Source organism: Oryx dammah, unplaced genomic scaffold (genome assembly GCF_014754425.2).
Source record: "Oryx dammah isolate SB20612 unplaced genomic scaffold, SCBI_Odam_1.1 HiC_scaffold_9, whole genome shotgun sequence".
Taxonomy (NCBI): Eukaryota; Metazoa; Chordata; class Mammalia; order Artiodactyla; family Bovidae; genus Oryx; species Oryx dammah.
Genome location: NW_024070193.1, coordinates 52,397,014 through 52,412,734, shown reverse-complemented (window position 1 = coordinate 52,412,734; position 15,721 = coordinate 52,397,014). Strand labels below are relative to the sequence as shown.

Below are 15,721 nucleotides of genomic sequence, written 5' to 3'. Positions count from 1 at the left end.
ACTCTGCTGTTAAAGTGCTGTACTCAGTATGCCAGCAAATTTAGAAAATTCAGCAGTGGCCACAGGACTGGAAAAGATAAAAGTTTTCATGCCAATTCCAAAGAAGGGCAAGGCTAAACAATGTTGAAACTACCGTTCAACTGCACTCATTTCACATGCTAGCAAGGTAAGGCTCAAAATCCTTCAAGCTAGGCTTCAACAGTATGTGAACCGAGAACTTCCAGATGCCCAAACTGGATTTAGAAAAGGCAGAAGAACCAGAGTTCAAATTGCCAACATCCACTGGATCATAGAAAAAGCAAGAGAATGCCAGAAAAATATCTACTTCTGCTTCCTTGACTAAGCTAGATGGTGTGGATCACAACAAACTGTGAAAAACTCAAGAGATGGGAATACCTTACCTGCCTTCTGAGAAATCTGTATGCAGGTCAAGAAGCAAAGTTAGAACTGGACATGGAAAAACAGACTGGTTCCAAACTGGGAATGGAGTATGTCAAGGCTGTATACTGTAACCCTGCTCATTTAACTTCTATGCAGAGTACATCATGCAAAATGCCAGGCTGGATGAATCACAAGCTGGAATCAAGATTGCTGGGAGAAATATCAATAACCTCAGATATGCAGATGATACCACCTTAACAGCAGAAAGTGAAGAGGAACTAAAGAGCCTCTTGATGAAGGTGAAAGAGGAGAGTGAAAAAGCTGGCTTAAAAGTCAACATTCAAAAAATGAAGATTATGGCATCTAGTCCCATCACTTCATGGCAAATAGATGGGGAAACAATGGAAACAGTGATAGATTTTATTTTCTTGGGCTCCAAAATCACTGCAGACAGTGACTGCAGCCATGAAATTAAAAGATGTTTGCTCCTTGGAAGAAAAGCTATGACAAACCTAGACAGTGTATTAAAAAGCAGACATTAGTTTGCAGACAAAGGTCCATCTAGTCAAAGCTATCATTTTTCCAGTAGTCATGCACAGATGTGAAAGTTGGACCATAAAGAAGGCTGAGCACTCAAGAATTGATGCTTTTGAACTGTGGTGTTGGAGAAGACTCTTGAGAATCACCTGGAGTGCAAGGAGATCAAACCAGTCAATCTGAAAGGAAATCAACCCTGAATATTCATTGGAAGGGCTGACACTGAAGCTAAAGCTCCGATACTTTGGCCACCTGATGCAAACAGCCAACTCATTAGAAACGACCCTGATGCTGAGAAAGACTGAAGGCAGGAGGAGAAGAGGACAACAGAGGATGAGATGGTTTGATGGCATCACCAACTCAATGGACATGAGTTTCAGCAAACTCCAGGAGATGGTGAAGGACAGAGAAGCCTGCTGTGCTGCAGCCTTGGGACTGAAAAGAGTCGCAACTGAGCAACTGAATAACAACCTTATCCAGTAGTTCCTAAACATTCAACACAGTTTTCATAACAACTTTCTTTCCACAATTATTAATATATTTTGTTCCTTTATATGTTAATACCATTTCTTGCAAAATACTTTGTTACAATATTAAGAGCAACTGAGCAACCAGTAGGGAAGTCTGAGAACCAGTATCTGACTCCTGGAAAGTATACATCCCAACTGGTACAGGAGACCTGCACAGAAACACCACAGCAGAGCCAGTTATCCTCAGTGTGCTCAAGAATGGAAAGCAGAAAGTTCTACAGACAAACGGAGATGTGAAGGGGGAGCTCAGTATGAAGAGTCACCACAGTGTATATGCAATTTACTCAAGTGTCATGTGTACAACAGAATGCTAATGCCCATACATCAGCCCACCAGCCACAACACAATGCCAAAGGCCTCAAGGGAATGCAGAGAATCTGACTAAACCCCGATAAGGCCAGTGCCAATGACTAAAGACATACATAGGAAAGTCTAAGTTTGAAAGTCACAATTTATTCCAATCATAATGTCTTGATTATGCAGTAAATTCTGTCTTATATTGAGTAGGGTCAAATAAGCTAGTGGACAATAGAGGTGGGGCAGAAATTAAATGGCTTTTAGAAGTCCTACAGAAGAGGGAATTCCCTGGTGGTCCAGTAGCTAAGTCTCTGTGCTCCCAATGCAGGGGGCCCAGGTTCGATCTCTGGTCAGGGAACTAGATTCCACATGCTGTAAGGAAGAGTTCACATGCTACAGCCAGAAGATCCCATGAGCCACAATTAAGACCCAGTGCGGCCAAATACATAAATTTTAAAAAAGAAGTCCTACAGAGATACAGAGACAAATCAGCCTTAGGACTATCTCAGATATGACAGGTCTCTAAACCTGGACACGAATATTACCAGATTTGGTAAGGACTTACATAGTTTGAATACTTGACCCTAATGCACCTTCCTTCCTTCTGAGAATCGCTGTGGTTCAGCAGAAGTGCTGCTCACAGCGTGAAGACAGAGGCCACGCTGAGCTCTGCATTCTGACCTTTCTCACACCTTACATGTCTCATAAGGACACCTTTTTATAAACCTACTTTGCCTAATGTTTTTCCTCACCTTCATTTTGAGTGTTTGGCCTACAAAGTATTATAGGAAAAGGATCTCTGCATAGGAAATAAACTGTTGAATCAATTGTTTCATTTCACATTCAACATTCCATCTTCTGATACAACTTTAAAAAGTTCACCTAAACATACTACAAAATCCCTTTAGCACCAGCAAGGAAATAACTACACAGAAGAAAGTAAAAAAGAGTAATGGGCTTTCATGTCAAATACTACTGCAAGAAAAGGAGAACAGGCATGCACACCAAGGAGATGTATTTAGACAAATTAAGCTTGAAAGCAGGAGCACAGGTAAAGGTTGGGCTGAAGGGACAAGCAAAGCTGGCTTCCAAACTGCCTAAAGCTCTTTCAAATGTAACTGGGTTAACAATGACACCAGAGGATGTTAATGAGCTGAAACAGAACAGAAGAGCTTTGCCCAGCTGTCTGGTGGTGGTGGTGGTGGTTTAGTTGCTCAGTTGTGTCCGACTCTTGTGACCCCATGGACTGTAGCCCACCAGGCTCCTCTGTCCATGGGATTCTCCGGGCAAGAATACTGGAGTGGGGTGCCTTTGCCTTCTCCAGGGGATCTTCCTGACCTAGGAATTGAACCCAGGTCTCCTGCATTGTAGGCAGATTCTTTACCAACTGACCTACAAGGGAAGCCCACACAGTTGCCTAACCACTTTAAAAGAGAGGTCAGTAATTTTTTTCTGTAAAGGACTAGAAAGTAAATACTTTAGACTCTGGGGGCCATGTGGTTTCTGTTGCAATTTCTCAACTCTGCCATTATAGCCTAAAAGCAGCCACAGACAATATGTAAATAGTGAATAAGGCTGTATTCCAATAAAGCTCTACTTGCGGACTACTGCAATTTGAATTTGATATAGTTTTCACATGTCATACAATGTTCTTTTTCTTCTGAATATTACTGGTCATTTAAAGATGTAGAAAACATTCTTAGCTCATGGGTGAAATAAAGACAGACAGTTGGCTGGACTTGGCCTGTGTACTATAGTTTGCTGATCCCTGCTCCAGAATCTACTCTAAGCTGGTAATCACTTGCACTGGGAGGCACAGGGAGGGCAAGGGCGATTAGGGAATACTGTCATTCAGGAGACAGCACGGCTTCTCGTGTGCCAGACTGGCTAGAGCAGGGACTCTCAGAAATCCTCAAATACTACTTCTAGAGGTTCAAGTATAAAGAGAAAACTCCATTCTTGCCAGTCCTTAACTACTAAGGATACAAAGGTGAATGAAGCCAAGGGTAAAGTAGTATGTTTTAGATACAGGAGCAAGGAGAGCATGTACGGATGTGAAAAGAGGTGGTGGAAAGAGGCAGGTTCCTTCCACGCTACAATGAAGCGACTAGCACTGAAGAGAAAGATAAACGCAGGAAAAACAACATGGAAGAACATAAGGCATGAACCTTGATAAAATTCATAAAACATCCATAATTTTTCAAGAGAAAATTACGCTAATGAAACAACCATTGATGCTTTTGAAGAGTGCTATGAAAAGACAGAAGAGCTTTCTGGATCCTCAACTTTCTAAGGGAGGTAGGCTGAAAAAGATACTCAGTTGAAAACACAAGACACTTCTAGGCAAAAGAAGAAAAGATTTTGGGGGGCAGAGCCAAGGGTCCAGGGCACAACCAACAACAGAGGAAAACAATGGTTTAGAGAAGCATACCCAAAGAGAGAATGAAACCTTCTTGATGGAATATTCATGACGCCTGAAGTACGGGAAACTGACAGCAGACTCCTGTAGGATTTCAAAATGCTACAAATCAGTGGCTATTAGGACGTTCCTGTTCCTCCCCTTTTTAAAATAAGAGTGTCGATTATGGTTTTTCCATGCTGGTACCACCATTGTATGTTGACTGTGTGGGGTGTAAGTAGATGTCGCTTTAGCTCAGAGGCCCTAGGATGGAGAGGAGCCACCCAGAGGCTCACATCCTTCTGGACCTGATGTAGATCACAAGATGATGGACTTTAAGCCTGATGGAATAATTAGGATGAGACTTTTGGGAAATGTCCACGAGTACCGTTTTGTATGTGGGAGATATGTGAATTACTGTGGTCAGAGGGCAAGCTGCAGCAGACTGCACAGAGAGCTATAAAAGCTGCTTTCATTGCTGACAACTGCTCATTTTATAATACAATTTTGCAGCTTTCCCTATTGAAAAGTGAACTTCCCAGGAAAGAGATGGAGAGGAGTAACTGAGAATTCTAGTTGAGACAAGACCTAGGATAGGCTGAAGGGGTCCCTATCTGATGATTCTCTAGTGTGTAGCATAAATAAACTTCCTCTGAGGAAAGCTTCTGGGACCTCCAGTTTGGATCTGAAGGACCAATTCAATTGAAGGACCAAGTTCAAGCAATGAACTGACAATCAAAGTTCAAATATGTTGAATCCTTGAACAAAACAGAATTAAACTGCACGGGTCCACTTACATATAGTTTTTTAGAATTTATTTAGTTTTTTAAAAATACTGAGGTCTACACTTTGTTTTATTTACTTATTTTTTTGGCTGCACGGCATGCAGGATCTTAATTTCCCAACCAGGGATTGAACTTGGACCCCTGGCGGTGAAAGCATAAAGTCCTAACCACTGAACCACAAAGGAACTACCCTAGGATTTTTAAGGTAAATAATGCAGTACTACATGATGCATGGTTTGCCGAATCCATGGGTGCAGAACTGCAAACAGGGAGGACTGAGTAGGGGACCTGAGTATCCGATGACTTGGGTATTCGTGGTGGGTCCCAGAACCAACGCTCATAGGTACTGGGGGATGACTGTACACAAGAGGGCAAACCATTATGAACTAAGTCTCAGGGAACAAAGAACAGAATTTTAGAAGTGTAGATATGAGAACTGTCTAGTTACAGACTACAGAATATTAATAGATGAGGGTATAATGCTTAAAGAAATAATATGGATAGAATCACAAAGATGTCAATCAACAAAAGATAACAGGAATAAACAGATAACTTGGGGGGAGGAGAATGCAGTAGTACAACTCTTTAAATTAAAACAAAACAAAACCAACTTTGACTGTAAGATTAAACAAAAGAAATATTTAGAGAACTAGAAGATACACCTGAATAAACTACTCAGACTGTGGCAGAGAGAAACAGGGGAACGGAAGTATATGAAAAGACATGGAGGTCAGCATGAGAAGTTCTAATCTCTACCTAATCGGAGTACCTCAGAGAGAGAGAGAACGGAAATGTTCACAAAAAGATGACGGCTGTGAACTTTCAAGATTCATGAAAACCAGGAATCTAGAGAGTCAGAATGCACAACATAACCCAAACAAGATAATTAAAAAGAAACCCACACCTAGAACTCTGTGGTGTAACTGCATAACACCAAAGAGTCAAGTCACCAGAGAAAGATGAGATCACCTAGAAAGGAACAACAGACTTCTCCAAAGCAACAGTGGGAGCCAGAGAATACATTAATATCCTTAAAGTTTTAAAAGAAAGAACTGTAAATCTAATTGTGTACTTAGGAAAATTAATCTTTAAATAAGAACACAAGTGGAAAAAATCAATGCACTGAAAATGAAGAACACTTGAGCCCACCTCATGCGAAGAGCTGACTCATTGGAAAAGACCCTGATGCTGGGAGGGATTGGGGGCAGGAGGAGAAGGGGACGACAGAGGATGAGATGGCTGGATGGCATCACCAACTCGATGGACGTGAGTCTGAGTGAACTCCGGGAGTTGGTGATGGACAGGGTGGCCTGGCATGCTGCGATTCATGGGGTCACAAAGAGTCGGACACGACTGAGCGACTGAACTGAACTGAACTGAAGGATGGTCTGATTAGAGGTTGGTGGAGGTTGGCAAACATTTTCTGAAAAGGGCCAGATAAATATTTTAGGCCTCACGGTGTGTGGTGCAATTACTCAACTCTTCACAAATGAATGAATATGGCTACATTTTAATAAACCTTTATTTCTTAAATCAGATAGCAAGGACATATTTGGCTGTTGGCTATAATTTGCCAAACTCTGGGGTAGATAAAAAGTTCAAAACAATATATAGTAAAATCATTTAAAAATTAAACTTTATCTAGGTGATTAGTTGTAAAATCAAAATATAATTAATTTAATTTCCATGTTTCAAGCAAAAAAGTTAGAAATTTTAAATTAAAAAATACTATGCTGAGGAACCTTGAGGGCAATTACACTGAGTGACAAATACAGTATGATCTCGCTATTTGTGAATTAAAAAAAAAAAAAAAAAGCACAGATACAGAGACCAGATTGGTGGTTGCTAGAGGCAAGAGGTAGATGAAATAGGCGAAGAGAGTAAAAAGATACAAACTTCCAATTATAAAATAAAGTCATGGTATATAAAGTACAGTATGCTGGCTACAGTTAATATTATATTGCATATTTGAAAGTTATGGGACTTCCCTGGTAGTCTAGTGGCTAAGACTCTGAGCTCCCAATGCAGGGGGCCCAGGTTCGATCCCTGGTCAGGGAATCAGACCCCACATGCTGCAAGTAAGTGCAGTAAAATAAATAAATAAAACTAAGTTTAAAAAAAAAGTTGCTGAGAGAGTAAATATCAAAAGTTCTTATCACAAGAAAAAAACGTTCTGCAATTATGTATGGTAAAGGATGTTAACTCGACTTACTATGGTGATCATTTTGCAATATATACAAATTATGAATCATTATGTGGTACAACTAAAACTAATCTTATATGTCAATTACACCTCTATTTAAAAAAAAAAGAAAATGCATTGACTCTGTGGATGAATCTGGGGAGAACTTAACATCTTTATAATACTGTTTTCCTATCCAGGAATGTAGCATGTCCATTTATTCATACCTTTTAAAATTTCTTTCAATAAAGTTTTATAATTTAACAAAATACTATGCTTTTACCATAAAAGAAAAACATTTTCGGGTATCTAGAATAAACCAAACCAAGCAAACAAGCAAACAAAAAATAGAAAAACTTTGAGGGGAAGAAAGATTAAATTTTAATGAGATATTAAAGAACACCAAAATTAATGGATACTCTGTGTTCATGGACAGGAAATCTCAGTATCATAAAGATGTCCAGTACTCCCAAACCACTGCCATGATCAAGCCTCAAACAGGATTTTTTGTGGAAACTGTCAAGCTGATTCTAAAATCTATTTGGAAGACCAACAGGCCAAGGACTGTTGAAATAACCCTTCTAAGTAAAAGGTAGAAGTACTTGCCCAACCAGAAATCAAGACTTACAAAACTAAGATGAAGATGACAATTAGGTTTTACTGCAGGGATAGACCAACTCATCAAACAAACAAAATACAAACCTCAAAAATAGATCTACAAATGCATAAAAAAAATTGAAAGATGACAAAGAATGATTAACAGGGAAAGTAATTCAATAATAATGCCCTAAAATTCAACAAAAGACTGAAATAACGGATTATCTATTTTAAAAAAGTTATTTCCTTTTGAAGGGAAATTTTAAACTTTTAAAAAGCAATCTTAAAACTTAACAGTAGACATTCTGATTCACAAGGTAAAATGGTAGTCATCCAATTTCAAATCAAATGTTCTACGAAGTACTCCAAAACGCAGAGACCAAAAAGGAAAACAAATAAAACTGCCCAGAGCACGTAACTTGTTATACATGTTCTCACTTCAAACTTCAATTGTCCCATTATAGATAAATGGGGAATATAGACATCCTAAAACCAGCAATGTCAACTACAGAGCCCTTGCTGGAGAGAAAATTCTGAGGAATTTGTATGGAAGAGGAGGACCCTGGCAAGAGAGCATGCAGGTATCAAGTACAGTTCCTTGTAGAACCAGGGATAAGCAGCACCTAAATGAGGGAGGTATCCCTTCAAAGCCTGGTGGATAAAGGAAGAGAAGATAAGGGTTCTCCTGAAACAAGATGGTGTCACAGTGTCACAGAATCAGAAGTATAATAGAAAACCCCCTTGTATTAATTAGAAAAGAAGTTGCATTTCACTATACCAACAGAAGAGGGCATTGCTGAACTAAAAAACAGTCTATTTTTCTTTCAGGCCCCAGAGAATCACTTGTTATTTGAAAATATTCTTAGGATATTTAAGGAAATTTGAGTATAGAATGGAAGTGCTTAAAAAGAGGTGTATAATTTAAAAGAATAAATTTACAGAAAATAAAAGGGCTTAAAGGAACAAGTTAAATGTCACCACAAAGAAATCAGACAAATCCACAATATGGGAAAATCTTAAAAGACTTAGACTCTTTTTTAAAAAAGTCAATGTTGTGATATAAAAATTGGTAAAGGAATTGTTTTATACATAATACTATGAAATATTCTGGCATATGATAATAGTATTATGGTTATAATGAAGACATTTTTAAGAATTAGAAGTTTCACATTAAAATACTTACGGCTGTAATGTTGTGATGTCGACAATTTACTTTCCAACTGTTAAGTTTTGAAAAAAGTATGCGTGAGAATATATCTATATGGAGATGATTAAAACAAATATGGCGAAATGCTAGCTGTTAAATCTGGGTGATGATTATTTGCTGTATGCCAATCGATGCTTTTGAACTGTGGTGTTGGAGAAGACTTGAGAGTCCCTTGGACTGCAAGGAGATCCAACCAGTCCATTCTGAAGGAGATCAGCCCTGGGATTTCTTTGGAAGGAATGATGCTGAAGCTGAAACTCCAGTACTGTGGCCACCTCGTGGGAAGAGTTGACTCACTGGAAAAGACTTTGATGCTGGGAGGGATTGGGGGCAGGAGGAGAAGGGGACGACCAAGGATGAGATGGCTGGATGGCATCACCGACTCAATGGACGTGAGTCTGAGTGAACTCCAGGAGTCGGTGATGGACAGGGAGGCCTGGCGTACTGCGATTTATGGGGTCGCAAAGAGTTGGACACTGAACTAACTGAACTGAACTTTGCTATATGCAAAAAATTTTTCATAATAGAAGCTACATAAATTCTAGCTCACTAAAAAGCTACAGTAAGTATGGATTAACATCAGGGAAAAAGGAAAGAAACTACAGGAATCAAAATCCACACAGTTAGTAGTTATTTCAAGTCAATGGAATAAAGAACATTTCGTCTAATTGCAAAGACAGTAACTTGTCCATGCTTGAGGAAAACATTTAAATGAATATACTGTCACCTTATACAAAAGAATTTTGGGACAAACTAAATATAAAATAATTTTATGTTTTAGAATAAATTAGACTATTTGTATAAACTTTTGGGTCAGAATAGTCCTTATACAAGAGAGGAAATTTGGAAGTAAAAAAAAGGACAGATATTTTACCTACCAAAACAAAATTTTAAAATTTGGATATAAAAATGCCACAGACAAAAGAGAGACTGAGGAAACATTTGTGATTTATAATAAGAGCATAAAAGGCCTAATATTTTAAAAATTGTAACAAATTGTTGAGAAGATAAAACAGTCCAATTTTTAAAAATGGGAAAATAAATTATAACTCACACAAGAGAATATGCTAATTCCCATTAATAAATTCAAATATTTGAAATTTAACTGGAATATAAACTCTAGGAGGACAGGTCTTGGTTCCATTCCCTGATATTTCCTAGAGATTAAAAAAGTAGCAGCACACTGAAAAAGCTTTCAGTAAACATCTGCTCATTGCTGCCTGGCTGGGCAGGTGGATGCAAATTAAAAGAAAGTGGTACCAAGTGACATTCACCAAATGTCATTCGCCAAAATGACAATTAATGAAGCTGTTCTATTCAGTGCTGGAGAAGGTAAAATAATGTCTTTATTAAAATGAAAAACAAGCAACCTCATTTAAAGGCGTCTATTCTACAGATTGAAGGAAATGGTAACCTAGAGTATTCTCTTCAGAAGAGACTGGCAGGCTACAGTCCACGGGGTCGCAAAAGGGTTGGACATGACTTAGCCACTAAACAACAACAAACAGAAGAATTCTACAGATTAGAAGCACCAGAAGGTCCAAATATGTAAGTACATGGAAACCTGCATTCTTAGTAATGGCATTAAGTTGTGAACAATCTGAATGACACGGACACTGAAATGGTTTATTAAATCATGGCACATCAATAATGTGGGGTACTCTACATTATTAAAAAATGTGACAGCTCTCACTCTTGATGTTAAGAAAACAAAAATATGTTTTGTGGGGGTGGGGGGAGAAGCAAGCTGCAAAGTGTTTACCAGCACGTTTAATGTGAGCAAAAATAAAATCTAATTTGAATACCTATACAAATAAACATGGAATAAGATATGGAAGGAATATCATAGATAATACTGGCTACTTAGGGCAAAGAGATTAGAGAGATAAGATATTAAGAACCTTTTTTTCTAAACATTTCTCTAATGTTAGACTTGTTAACAGTCAGTATATCTTTCATGGGCATCCCAGGTGGCTTAGCAATAAAGAATCTGCCTTTAATGCAGGAGATGCAGGTTCAATCCCTGGGTTGGGAAGATCCCCTAGAGAAGGAAATGCAACCCACTCCAGTACTCTTGCCTGGGAAACTCCATGGACAGAGGAGCCTGGCAGGCTACCTTCCATGGGGTGGCAAAGAGTCAGCCATGACTTGGCAACCAAGCAGTAACAACATGCCTTTTACATTAAAAAAAAAAAAAAAACTATGCATTGCATTAGTAAGAAACACAAAAACTGATTCTAAAAAGGAAAAATGTCTGTGTACAAAATAGATAACTACAAAGAACCTACTGTAGAGCACAGGGAAATTTACTCAATATTCTGTGGTGACCTAAAGGGGAAGAAAACCCAAAAAAGAGGAGATACACATATCCATATGGCTGCGTCACTTTGCTGTGAGCAGAAATCAATACAACATTGTGAAGCAACCATACTCCAATAAAAATTCTAAAAAAAGAAATTTAAAATTTTAATTAAAAAATTAAATGTACAACATGGTCATCATAGAAATAATGTTTATCAATTCAATAATATAATGTGATAAATATAAGCTTGGAATTGTAAGCTATCAATATTAAAAACTTCTACTTTATATGGACCAAGTATAACAAGTCTAACTAATGGAAAAAGTCCCTCCCATGTGTGACCTATGTTAATGATATTTCACTCTTTTCTGAGACAAACTTTGAAGTCAATTTGCCTGCCTATATGACACTCTAGTTTTCTAACACTTAAATCTCAAGTCAAAAAGTATAGGCAAATGAAGCATGGAAAGGCCAAAACACTAACAAGCACTAACACTAGCTGGTGGGATAATGAGCATGGACAGATATTGTCACTTCTTTTCCCTTGAGCATTCTGATGGTCTGCTCAGTGGCTAGTGTGAAGCCCTACACATAGCAGGCTCTAGGCAAAGACGCAGACAAGGACAATAACTCATCTGTGAAGAGAGTGGGTTTTCAATATGCCTACTAATTTCAATCAAAATAGTTTGGTTGTTTACACTACTTCCTCCCTTCTCTTAAACATTCTGAATGCTTCATAAAATAAACTTTGTACAATGAAAATTTTTTCAATTTTTGCACAATAGGTAAAATGAAACTGAGGTAAAAGAAAATAACTGTAGCAAAACACATATATTTTTAGACATACCAGACAATTACGCAGCTTACTGATTTATATTTAACTACTTATCAGTTAATTATTCAAATCATATTTATCTTAAAACCAAAGTTAAGAGAGATAGCACCAGGGCTTCTTATGAATAAATGAGAGGGGATTCACAGTAATTTAAGACAGAATCAATCCCTAAATTCCAAATGTAATAGTGTTTTGCTCCATAGGATAAAAATAAGAAATATGTATCTCATGTGTTATGAGGGAGGAGATGACCCAGAGATGATCCAAAAAGCCCTTGACAGTGGGCCAAACACTAGGCTCTTGTTTCGTCTCTCCTAATAACTAACTGGTCTTGGATATATCATTTACTTTCTGAGTCTATTCATCTGAACTGGGGTTGTATCATCTTTTAAGATAACTTCAGGGCTAAAATCTTCTGGGTAGTATCATTCCCAGTCATTAGGGGGAATAAAAGAGGAATAAAGCAACAAAACAAAATACACAAACAGAAAAGTTACTTGGTTTTATATAATTTCAAAAATAAGAAACCAAGGTTTACAGATTAAAAATTCAGATTTCAAGATTAAACAAATTCTATGAGGTTTTATTAATTATATACCAATTTTCATAACCTTGATTTTGTTAAAAGGGAAAACAACTTTGCTGTTTGCATGACAGGAATAAATGGGAATGATCAGCATAATCTGTGGAAAATAGATATCTGGGCATAAATAATAAAACAGGTAAGACAAGTAAGACAGGTGACAAATCACTAACCTCAAAATCTGGTAAGAATTATAAGTAAGAGCAATTATATCATCATCTAACTCCATTTTTATTTTTATAAAAGAATAGCAGCCAAAATAATTGGTACAGGAATAGGGACATTATAACTCAGAAGATAAGCTTTAAAAAGGCAATTGTAAAGAGGAAAACACTAAAAAAAGCATTTCCATTTATAATAAAAAATTACTAGTTGGCTTATTTCCAAATATTCTACTTTTTTGGGAATCACACTAGTTGAGGCTTAAAATGACTGATTTGTGGATGCTGAAAATAGTGATGATTCCTACAGATTTTAACCTCAGAACTTTAGGATCTAAAGTTTATCGAGTTTAGTACTGGTGGCAATATAACAAAATGCTTTTTGTGTTTCACCCACTTATTAAAAGCATGACCAGTTCAAGTTGCTTAAATTATCCAAACTATAGTTTGCTTATCAGTAAAACTGAGTTAATAAAGTACCTAAATCAGTTCTAATAAAACTTGAGTTTTATTAAATTCAAGGTTTAAATGAAAACATACATAACAACAGCCCCTAGTTTTTTTGAAAAAAAAAAAAAATTATTGACTAAAATACTATAGAAATGTAAATATCTGAAATAATCAAGTATATTCACCAATTGTATTGAAGCCATTAAGCCAAAAGAAGGGAAAATGTGTTTATCTAAATTCCTACTATGAAATCACAAATGTTATTCAGAAAATGGACTATTTCAGGGAATTCAATTTATCCTTATTCTAATTTGCAAAGCATAAAGACACTTTTGATAGCCACATAATATGGATTTTCATAGCAATGGTATATCAATATGGAGCAACCCATAATCTTTTAAAAAAAATTCTCCTTGGTTTAGAGGCCACCCAGTATGAGAACAGGTTGGCACGTCAAAGAACAAAACAAAACTAACACTAAAGATTAAACACAGGTCCTACTGACTTTAATTAACTGGATAGGATATTTTGCTAAAAAAAGCATACACCTCTTTAATCTCAACTTATATCTCTGGAAGAAGTAAATTAAACTCCAAAACTTCAAAGTAGATTCAATCAGGGTTCTAAAAGACGCTTACTTTATTTTTATTTTGGAAATCTTACCTGAAAAGAAATTTGTTAAACACAGTGAACTGTGATTGGCTTTTACCACTATTACATACCTCTCCCTACTGTACCCTTTCAATCAGGAACTAATTGTGCCTATTTATTACATACCACGGAGTAGCAAACAAAATGCTTGGACTGACTCATCATTATTCCATATAAAGTTATGAGAAATAAAATGTACAGTCTAGAAAACACAATAGTTATAATAGAGGCAGGACAACCCTCAAGTATTTGAAAGTATCATGATAACAAATAATCCACCTTCTCTGCCTAAAGTTACAAGGAGCAGATTTTTGAGTAATATAAAACAAGAATTTAATTATCCAGATTTGAAATGGCTTATAACTTTTATGAAGGATAGTACGCCAAACTGAAAGAGCATAAGCAATCAATGTACCTTTTGATTCAGTAGTTTAAAAATTCATTCCAAGAAACGGCAGATGTGCTGAAATATATGCATGAGAGACCGATGGCATACGACAGCAGAAAACATGAAAGCAAGCCTAGATATTATTTAGCCATGAGTAGGTTTAAATTAGTAATTTAAGACAATGAGAAAATGGTCAGGGTTAAGTATTAATATAAAGAAAAAATGTATACAAAACTATATAATGAAGGATGCCAATCCTGCCCTCCTAAGAAAATATCTATATGTATAAAAATAATTGGAAAAGTAACTATAAAAATAACTGGGACAAAGTATAGTTGATTATGTGTTGTGTAGTGGTACTGCAGATGGTTTTTGTTCCAAATTTAATCCATGAATATATACTTAATTAGATGCTGAATAATCAACCACGTATCAGGAATACTCTGAAAGGGACTGCTATACCTAAATAGTAAATTTCACTATCTGACTCCCAATGCCCCTTCTAACTCAAAGATTCTGCAACTCTAAGAAAACTATCTGCGACTGATTTAAAAATCAGTAAGCCTCTGCCAAGAACAAAAAAGTTGAAAGTTGTATTTTCAAAGAAGGACTGACAGCCAAGAACAGCATTAATTTCTGAAGCAATATCAGTATCTTCTGGCTAAGAGTTTTTTCCTTAGACAGAAAAATGGGCAGTGAACCTAAATGAGCTATGGCAAACAAAAGAAACAAAAAAACAAAAAACTGCAGAATGAATATGCTATTGCCAAAAACAATGAGGAGGAGGAGAGGAATGAAGAAAAAACGAAGGTATATCCCTTGTTTTTATCAAAAGGGCTGCCACCAAAATAGACAGCAACCTCTGTGTGAGTGATTAATGATGGCAATCCTGAAAGCTACCTACACTCTTCTATCTGGTAGGATTACAAATCAGAGAAGGGAATATGGTATTAAGAAAGTCTCTGCTTCTTTAAAAAGAAATCTGATTTTATCAAGTTGATTAACATCAGAATTAAGTGACTTTTAGTAGGTAAACCACAATCTCAATTTTCATCAACGAAAAGAAAACATGAAAATCAGAGCTAATTATAAACCACTGGCTCAGAGTCACAAAAATGTTAAATATTTTCACAATGCATTTTAAATATTAATCCATTTTAAGTCAAGACAATTTCACAAAATTATCATAATATCACAAATTGGAAACTTATAAGTCAAAATAAAGAAAACATATTCCCCTTGTAATTAGCGAAGGTAGCCATTTGTTACAAAAGTAAGCCACCACAGAATGTCATTAACTTTATACCAGAGATAAGAATCCATACTAGACATCATGTAATAGGCTATAATGACTACAGAATGAGAATATACTCCTAAAATTGCACAACAAAAAGAAAATGATTACAATACTAAAGTATAAATTATCCAAAATATCGA

The 15,721-nt window shown here is 36.6% G+C and overlaps 1 protein-coding gene and 1 non-coding gene across 19 annotated transcripts in view; one reads left to right on the top strand and one right to left on the bottom strand.

The window, feature by feature from the left end:
* The window catches only part of CLASP2 (cytoplasmic linker associated protein 2), a 176,243-nt gene that overhangs the window by 105,149 nt on the left and 55,373 nt on the right, over positions 1-15,721 (bottom strand). The window lies entirely within an intron of this gene.
* On the top strand, positions 6,914-6,986 carry TRNAG-CCC. Its single transcript has one exon. It is a non-coding gene; the product is annotated as a tRNA-Gly (tRNA).